The sequence below is a fragment of the Eumetopias jubatus genome, unplaced genomic scaffold, assembly GCF_037043125.1.
Source record: "Eumetopias jubatus isolate StellerSeaLion01/CBP00866 unplaced genomic scaffold, mEumJub1_p1.0 scaffold_1, whole genome shotgun sequence".
NCBI lineage: Eukaryota > Metazoa > Chordata > Mammalia > Carnivora > Otariidae > Eumetopias > Eumetopias jubatus.
This window is the reverse complement of record NW_028274807.1, coordinates 9,074,188-9,084,148: the sequence shown is the minus strand read 5'-3', so window position 1 is coordinate 9,084,148 and position 9,961 is coordinate 9,074,188. Positions and strand designations below refer to the sequence as shown.

Here is a 9,961-nt window from a genome sequence, read left to right as displayed (position 1 = left end):
TGTCGCCTGCGCCGCCGCCAGCTCCCGCCTGCCCGCTGGCTGACGTGGAGGGCCAGAGGCGGCGGCGTCGGCGGCGGCCCGCGTCCGAGGCTCGCGGGCGGCGGGCCCCGGTGAGTGCACATCTGGCGCGCGGCGGGGCTCCCGGATGTGTCACCTTATCGCGCTGCAGCCGAGATGCCCGGGGAGAGGGGCCCTCCACACCCCCTCCGTGGGTGTGTGGTGAGTGTGTGCGCGTCGCCCCGCGTCGCTCGCTGTGGTGCCCCCGGTGTGTCTGCGTGGGTTGGGGTGCCGGTGCGCTGGGGGTGTGGCCGCCTTTATCGCCCCCAGTGGATGTGTCACCTTTATCTAACGGGCCCCTTCAGCCCTCTTGGGCGCCTCCGGGCGTCTGTGCGAGGGTGGGAGTAGCCCCTTTGTGTGCGCATCCCCCTGCCGCCCGCGCACTCTCGTCTGGAGGGTGACACCCCTGAGAGGCGAGGGGTCCCTCGGCCCGGGCGTGCGGGCACGCGCCTGTGTTTCCACTGCCGGCTTCTTTGTGTCGCGCCCGTTCTTGGCGACGGCGTGGGCGGCCCCCCTTTGTGTCACCGCCCCACTCCGGGGGGCGCGCGTCCCCCGCTTCTGCAGTCGTGACCCCGTCCTGGAGCATCTCCCATCCTGGAGCATCTCCCGCGCCGGTGTGCGTCCTCGCGTGTCCCTGCGCGCGTGCCGCGCCTGGGTCCTGTCGAGTGTATGATCTCCCTTGTGCGCGTTTTCGTTCGCGAGTGTTCGTGAACGTTCGTGCGCGCCCCGTTCTCTGTTTTGTGTGCCTTACGTCTGCGCCACCTGTTTTCGTGAGAATGGCAGTCGAGTCCGGGGGCGGCTTCCCTCCCAGGAGGGGACCGGGGGTGGGAAAATCAACCCAGCGCTCCCCCTCCCTCCTCGCGGGAGCATCCTCCCTCCCGCGACGCGAGTGGGAAGGGGGAGACGGAGGCGGGTCTGGACAGCTGCTCCGTAGTGTTGACGACGTTAGGTGTGGCCTGTCGAGCCGGCCTATTCTGGGGACAATGAGGGGGGAGCCAAGGGCCAAAAATTGAGCCAAGGCGTAGGTGAATTTTGGCTGGTACCAGTGCGGAGTGCCTTTTCCAGAAGCGGCGTAGACGCCCAAAGCCCTTCAATTGCAGACTCCTTCCAAAATACGCATACACGCCAACTGGGCAAATACGTTCTAGCTGTGCCTGGGCGTTCTTGATAATGCGTAACGGTTCATGTAGTGTTTTATGGCGTTCACGTAAATTATCTCTTGATTCTGCCCAACATCCTGGCGAGGGGACTCAAGGTAGACATCGTACAGATTTTTACTCCTCCCTTGGCAGCAGTTTTCTCATAGTTACAGCTCTAGTTAGAACATTTTTTATTGCAAGAAATTTGCGTTTTATCCTAAGGGAAATGGGATTTATTACAAGGATACCCAGGGAAGGGAACTTCAGACCGATTAAAGATCCACCTCCTACGCTGCTTCTTGCTCAAAGGTTCATGCTCTTCGCTCAAAGGCTGTGTTTTGGTGTGTCTTTCTGTTCATTTGTTCAATTTTCTTACTTTTGCCTAATTTCCCTTTTCCTTTTTAATTTCTGAAATATTTCACATATAAAATACACAGGGGGAATCTCACCAACCCATGACTCAGATTTACAAATGTAATTATTTTGCCAAATTTACTTCAGATCCTTTTTTATTTTGAGAAATAAAATTGCAGATGTTGGAGGCACTCCGAGTTCCTGTCCCTCCTTCCCTAGAGGTAGCCACCGTGTTCAGATTTGTGTATATCATTCCCTTGCATATTTTATAGTTGGTTCACAGTGAATCCATAGACAATATGTGGTGGTATGTGTTTTAAATCTTAATGGTTTTAAATGATATATGTCTTTTTGCAACTTGCTTTTTTTGATCAGTATCACATTTTGAGATTTATATACGAATGAATTGGATAATTGTGTTATCTTTGGTTCATTCATTTTAATTGCCGGTATAGAATCCAATTGTATGAATATACCATGATTTATCCATTTCCCAGTCGGCGGACTTTGAAGTTGTTTCTGGTTTTTTGACTCAAAACAATCCTACAATAAACATCTTTGTACTTGTCTGCTTGTGCACACATTTGGAAGTTTCTCTAGGAAATACACCTAGTAGTAGAGTTGCTGGATATTAGGATATGTGCATCTTCAGCTTAACTAAATAGCACAGAAGCTCTCAAAGTGGTTGTACTAATTTTCACTCTCACTGGTATTGAGTGAGGACACGCATTTCCTCACATCCTTGCTAATACTTTACTAGACTTTTACTTTTTTGCCTTCTCTTTACTGACCAGCTTCCTTGTAACTTTAGCTTATGGCTAAATTTGCTTGTAGCCACCTTGGCTTCTGCTCTAGCCCTGTGTCAGATGGGTTCATCTCTCACAGCTAACTGGCTCAGTCTTTATCTCATGTGGTCTTCATAAGATAAATTCGAGTAAAAATTTATTTTGCACCTGTGGTTGATGTAAAGATAGTAATTTCCATGGTATGTTTTATGTACCTCTTTAGTGGCAGTTGAGGTGATTTAATTACTTTTTAAAATATAATGAATGGTTTTGAAAAATCTTTTTTCCTCTTTAATGTAATATTTGATATCAAAATATATGTAACAGTAAAATGATAAAAAATAAAATCTATGTAATATATATGCAGGTTGTGAAGCAAAACAATACAGTGAACACCAATCAATACACCACTCAATCCAAGAATCAAAATGACCAATATTGTACGTGCTTATCTCCAGAGTGACTATCCTGAATTGTCTGTGTCATTTTTTGCTTTTTAAAAATAATTTTGTCAGATATGTGTATATCCCTCAACAATGTATTGTATGGTTTCTTTGTTTTTGAATTTAAAAAAAAGGAATTCTGGATACAGTTTTCTGAGACTTGCTTATTTCACTCAATGTTTCTAAGAGTCACTGATACTGAGTATGGATGTAAGTCATTAATTTTCACTGCTGTGTAATATTCCACAGGTGAATATAACACAGTGTATGCCTTCTTTGATGGACATTTGGCTGTTTCTAGGTTTTGCTGTTATGAAGATTCTTGTACGTATCTTGTACACAGTTGCAAGAATTTCTCTAGTTTTCATGCTGGGGTGTATGATCCCCAGGGGAGTAATGAAGCTACTTCTAGGGAGTACTTGGACAGGCGTGAGATTCATGAGTCAGTTTCCAGACCATTACATTCCGTGTGTACTCCTAAAGCTGGTGATGCCCGAGGCCTGTGATAGAGGCCGCCTGGCTGGTTCTGTTTTCTACCTTACCTTTCCTAGTAGCACTTCTGCCTTAGGTAAGGAAGGCATACCACTTGCCCACATGGAATTGTGGCATTGTCTCAAGCAGAAAAACTCCATGGAAGACAGATAATTTAAAATCCAGTATATATATAGTGTTAGAGAAAGCCTTTTCTAATCCAGGTACTTCTCATCTCAAGAGCTGCATTTGCAATACAATTTCACATTTTATGTTTAATTATCAGTGTATATAGTTATTTTTGATAAATCCTATGCTATAATAATTATAACAGTTTAAACCAATGATATGTCAGTTTTATTTTTAAGTCACAAGAATTCATCATTTGCGATTATTTAAACTTGGGCTGAACACTTTTAGATGTCATCTTAGTGTGAAAATGATTTCAAACAATTTTTAGTGGTTTGTGAGTAAAAAATGGTTGGAATACTACTGTGGTAAGCTATTTGCTAGAAGTCAAATTGCTGGATTATGGGGTATGAATGTTCAGCTTTACCGAATTGTTTTCTGAAGTGGTTGTACCACCTTGTACTTTGACCAGCAGTTTTGTCAATTTTTATATACTTTGATAAGCAGTGTATAAGAGTTATAGTTGATCTATATCTACTCCAACACTTATTATCATCAGATTTCTTAATATTTGCCAATCAAATGGGTATGAAATGATGTGATTTTAATTCGCATTTCTTTGTTAATGAGTTTGAGCATCTTTTCATATGTTTATGAACTGTTTTCCCTTTTGTGAATTACCTGGTCATATCTTTTACCCATTTTTCTCTTGGGTTGTCTTTTAAAACTAATAAACTGGTAACACTGATCCTTTGTTGATTATATGCATTGTAAATATCTTCTTCCAGTTCATGGCTTGTCTTTTTACTCTTTATGGTGTGTTTTGGTGAACAAAAGTTCTTAATTTTAATGTAATCTAATTGGAAGCTTTACCTGGCCTTGGAATTAGAAAGACATTCTCTTGGGTTTCTTTTTAGAAATTTTAAAATGATGTCTTTCACATTTAAATTCATAATTCATCTGGTATTGATTTTTGTGTACAGTGTGAGGCAGTGATCCACATTCATTTTTTTCCTCCACGTGGCTACAGCTGTCCTCCTACCATGCATGGAATTGGCCCTCTGTTCACCAGCAGGGGTTTGTTTCTGACTCCCCTTTCTGTGCCACTTGTCTGCTTCACTATCTCTGTGTTATACCACACTGTGATAATTATTAATCCTACGGCTTTACCAGAAATCTTATTTGGGGCAAGGGGTCTTGAGTCTCAGCTGTTCTTGGACCTTTGTTCTTGTTTTAAGAATCAACTTGTCAAGTGACGTGAAAAATTCTTTGGGAATTGGAATTATTGAATCAATTTGAGGGAGAATTGAAATCTTTAAGATTTTGAACCTTCCTGTCTGAGAACATGGTATGTATTTCCATTTATTCAGGTTTTCAATGTCTTTTAATGTAGTTTTGTAATTTTCTCCATACAGATCTAACACTTTTAAAAGATTGATTCTGATGTTTCTAGTAGTTTTGTTGCTTTTATAAATGGTATTATTTTTTAAGATTCTATTTTCTGACTTTATTGTTAGCAAATATAAATTTAATGGATTTTTTATATTAATGTTTAGCCATCACTTGATAAACTCTTATTATTTCTAATATAGTTTCAGTGATTCTCTGTGTGAATAATTATGTCATTGCAGGTACTGACACTTTTGGTTCTTTCAGTTATTTTCCCTTAAAATTTTTTTTTCTGGTCTTAATATGCTGGCATACTTTTACATCTATGTTCAATGGAATTGATTATGGTTGTTCTTTAGAAGTGATTATAGTGGGCATACATGTCTCATTCCTGATTTTAAAGGGAATGTTTCCCCATTAAAAATCTTTGTTTTAAGTTTTTGTAGATTCTCTTTATTAAGTTAGGGAAGTCTTTGCAATTTTGGCACATGCTTTTCTGCATGGGACAGAAAAAAATATTTTGTGGTTTTTCTTTTTTAATCTGTTAAATGTAATAAATTTCAATTTATATATTTTAAAATTCTTATTTTTCTTTTGTATTCTTCACTGAGATAAACCCAAATTGATCTTAGTGAATTGTAGTTTCGTGAACTACTGGATTGAGTTTGCTAATATTTTATTTAGGATTTTTGTATCTGTTTGTGAGTGAAATCACCCATCATCTTTCTTTATAGACTACCTTGTCTGATTTTGGCATTAAGGTTACACTGGCCTTATACAAATTAGAGAATAGCTCTTTTTTTTCTGTTCTCTGGGCAGTTTGGGTTGGAGTGATTTGTTTCTTAAAAGTTTGGTGGAATTTACCTCTATCATCATTTGGACCTAATGTTTTCTTTGTAGATGGATTGTAAATTGTTAATAATTTAGTAGTGATTAGCAGTTGAGTAGTAGTAGCATTTCAGATTTTTTTCTATTTCTTTTCATCGATTTTGGTAAATTTAAGAAATTTGTTTTTCAACAAAAATTTTAAGTTGATTGGTGTCAAGTTCATGGTATTTTCTTAATTCCCTTTTTAATTTCTGCTTTATCTGTAGTTAATGTTCCTTTTCTCATTGTGAACATTATTTGTATGTGGCTTCTCTTTTTTCTTGATTAATCTTGCCAAAAGTTTGTCTATTTTACTAATCTTGGCACGCGATTAATTTTTGACCTAATTCTTTCTATTACATTTTTGTGTTTTAGTTCATTGATTCTTTTTTTTTTTTTTTATTTACTTATTCTCTCTTTGGACTTAGCCGTATGTCATTTTCTAACTTAAATTGCATGCTTAACTGATTAATTTTCAGCCATTGTTATTTCCTAGTGTAAGTATGTTAGGCTGTAAACTTGCTCAAAATTTATTTTCAGTTTATCTAACATTGTTTAGTTTATTGTGTTTTCATTAACTTTCAAATCTAAGTACTTTTTAAATTTTCATTTTGATTTCTTCTTTGACTTACATGTTTAAATTTTTCTTTGAAATATGTTTAATTTTCAAAAGTATCTACATTAACATTTTTTCTTTCTGTTACTCACTTTTAAATTGTGTTATCAGAGAATGTAGTGTGTATTTTATCTTTTAAAAAATATTTTCCCTAGACTTAGGGCCTTGTACATCGTGAATTATAACTTTTCAGTGTGTACTTGTGACAAGTATGTATTTTCTAATTGTTATGTATCTGTTAGCTCAAGCCTGTAAATTATGTTGTTCAGGCTGTCTTTATTAATTTTTGTTTCACCTGTCTTAATTGAGAGAGATGTGTTGCAGTTTCCCACTACCACCTTCTAACTGACTTTCTGTAGTTCTAACAACCTTTTTTTTTTATGTATATTGAGACTTTGATTAGATATGTGAAAGTTTAACATTATTTTCCTCGTGGATTGAGCCTTTTCTATTATGCTTTCATCCTCTCTATGCCTAATTTTGCTTTCTGTGTTAGTATCTATTTAATCTATCCCACCTTTTTTTTGGTGGTAATTTACCTAGAATATCCTTTTCCTTTATTTTACTGTCACTTGTTTTATGTCCTTAAATTTTAGATGTCTGTAATAAAGAATATATTCCTGGATTTTTCTTTTAATCTAGTCAGACAGTTTATGTCTTTTAATTGATATTTTTTTAGGAATTAGTTCAAGTCTCTTGGTAGCTCAGTTTTTATGTAAAGTTATTTTCAGGGGCACCTGGGTGATTCAGTTGGTTAAGTGCCTGAGGGCGCTTAGGGGTCCTGGGATCAAGCCCCACATTGGCCTCCATGCTTAGTGGGGAGTCTGCTCCCTCTTTCTCTGCCCCTGCCTTTTGTTGTGTGTGTGCGCGTGTTCTCTCTCAAACAAAATCTTTAAAAAAAATAAAAAAATATAATTATTTTCATTTTATCCTTGTTCTTGATAGTTCCGATGAGTATATAGTTCTAGGTTGATAGATTATTTTTTGTCCGCATGGTAAAAATCTTCTACACACAAAGCCTCCTGCCAGTTTTATTTTTACTACTTTGAAGAAAATACTTTTTCTTTTGGTTGCACTGGATTTTCTGTCTTTGGTGCTATGTCATTTCCCTTCTAAGTCTGTTGGAGATTACTTTTTATTTATTCTCTTTTGGATACACGTGTTTCTTGATTCTGAATTTTGTCTTTCATGAGGTCTAGAAGATTTGAGCCTTATAATAAATATTATCTTTTATCTATTTTCTCCTTCTGGAAATTTAATTGGATGTATATGTATTGAACTGTTTCCAGATCAATACTTTTCATCTTTCAGCGTTTTCATTTTCTTGTTTCTTTACCAGAATTTACAATGCTGGGTAATTTTTATCAGACACATCTTGTAGTTCATCAATTTCTCTTTATCTGTGCTTAATCTTCTCTTAAGTGCATCCATTTTTTTCCTTTTACTTTTAAGTTATATTCCTTATTTCTCAAAGTTCCACTTCTTTTTTGAGACACACCAACTCTTTTCTTTTATAGTCTCATGTTGCTTGCTTGTTTTTCTGAATCCATGGGTAGTCTGTAGACTGTATCTGGTAGTCCCAATGTCTGATGTCTTTAGGGGTCTAAATTTATGACTTGTTCTTTCTGTTGTCTCTGCCTCATGGTGGGTTGTCACCTCCTTTGCTTGATGATCTTTGGTTGTGAACTATTTGATTGATCTTTCCCTGTGGGATCTTGAGAGTTTGATTTGGGGGTGCTTTTCTTCTGATAGGGTTTGTTATCAGCTTCCATTGGGAGTCAGGGAGTTTACATTACATGGCTCAGTTTCCTCACTTTGCTTCGGGCCCAGGGCTCAGTGTCCATTATTGCTCTTGGCATTATTACTTGTAGCTCTTGACTGTCAGCTTTAGTTTTTAGCAAGGGGTTTGTTCCTTTCGGGGGGAAAGGGTGGCTTTAAATGTTCCCTATGAGCTCAGCAAAATTTAAAAATTTTTAAAATCTAGGATCTACTTTGTTTTTCAGTGAGAGTCCCCCATTAGTTCATTGTAACTGATGGGATTAGAAGTCCTTTACGTTAATGTTTAATTTTAGCAATATGTTTACTTGAGTTTGTATTAGAAAAATAAAACCTGTCCTACCAAATGTAAGATTTCTTGTGATATCAAATTTTCTATTAAAACAAGTTTACATTGAAGTTAGAAGTTGAGTTATTCTCAAGGAAAAAATATTGAATAACAGTAGTATAGGTCGCAAGTGGATTTTACAAGGTTTTCTACTTGGGGAGTGTGAATAAAAAATTTGAGAAATACTGAGTTAGGGAATCAAGATGAGTAGGGCACAGTGTACCCTCTGGGCCTGCAAAGATAAACCCGTGATGACCAGTGTGAGAACTGCTGTCAAAAAGATATGGACAGGGTGCTCTGGTCTTACAGAGAAGAGGTGCAGAAAGAAAATTGGTAGTAGTGAGAAGATCAAGAAATGCTTCCCAGAATGGAGTATTAAGGGCTGGTAGGCATTAGGTGGTTGCAGAATAAGGTTTGTTTATGAATCAGAAGCAGTTGAGTATGAATGGCTTCTAAGTTGCATGTTGTGGAGTGACTGGAAATAAAAGCAGGACCAGGATTACAAAAGGCCTTCCATGCTATGGTAGGGAGTTTGTACTTTATTCTGAAGGTGAAGGGAAGCTATTGAATGATTTTGAGCCCTGAAATGTTACGATCAGAGTTTTAGGGAGTGCCAAGGTTGAAGGCAAGTGACCAGCTAGGAGGCTGCTTGTTAAGTTAGTTCAGAGGAGAAAAGATGAAGTGACAGTTAAGGCAGTGTTGCTGGCACGAAGAGGTGTGTGTGCGCTTCATTTTAGATTTCTTAGGTGGAGAGAAAGGGTAGGACTTTGTGGTCAGGTGGATAGGAATGTTGAAAGAGACTGGGGGGTCTAGATTGACCCCCATGTTGCTGGTTTGGTTAACTAGGTGGCACGTAGAGCAATTGACTGATAGCATACAGAAAGAGGAAGGGACTTGGTTTCATTTGTTTGTTTTTGAGGAAAAAGATAAGTTCATTTTTGAACGTGATGAATCTGAGAGGCTTGTGGGACATCTTGTTTAAGATCCAGTAACAGTTGATCCAATAACTATAGAGATGCAATGCAGCCTGGAGAAATTAGAGACTCTTCAGCATTTGGGTGTTTCAGCGATTGTTTGCTACGATTGTGTAGTATGAAATATTTAAAGTGGCACATAGATTTTTTTAATAGTTAAGAATTTAATGTGTATGAAAGCTATTAGTTGTGCATCAAACCTATGATGTCATGGATATTATCCCATAGGCCAAGTGAGCCCAATAAAAGAGAAATACTAAGTAAATAAAAATACATTTGATGTGTGGAAACGGCAAAAATCATGGTGAAGCTGTGCAAATAATGGAAGTTCAGAAAGTGCTGCTTTAAGCCATGGGTGTGGTGGGTAAGGTCACCAAGGAGAGAGTAAGCCTGAAAAGAAAAGAGTTGACATTTGGGTGGCGGGGAATGGAGAAGAAGAGCCCATGGAGACTGAGGAAAAGCAGCCAGAAGAATAGGAGGAGAACCAGGAGAAGATGGTCTTTGGAGTCCAAATGAAGAGTTCTGAGGAGGAGGAAGTGGTCAACAGCGTCAAGTAAGTTGTAAGCTGAAAAGTGCTCTTTGGACTTAGCAATTAAGGTAGACCATTTAGCTGGAAGCATCCAAACAGTGGAT

General features: G+C 38.6%; 1 protein-coding gene across 2 annotated transcripts in view; it reads left to right on the top strand.

The window, feature by feature from the left end:
* Nucleotides 1-36: 36 nt before the first annotated feature.
* The window catches only part of TTC3 (tetratricopeptide repeat domain 3), a 115,629-nt gene continuing 105,704 nt past the window's right edge, over nucleotides 37-9,961 (top strand). For both annotated transcript variants that reach the window (XM_028115719.2, XM_088023896.1), the window contains exon 1: nucleotides 37-219. The gene's annotated coding sequence lies outside the window, so the exon portion shown is untranslated. The remainder of the gene's footprint in view (nucleotides 220-9,961) is intronic.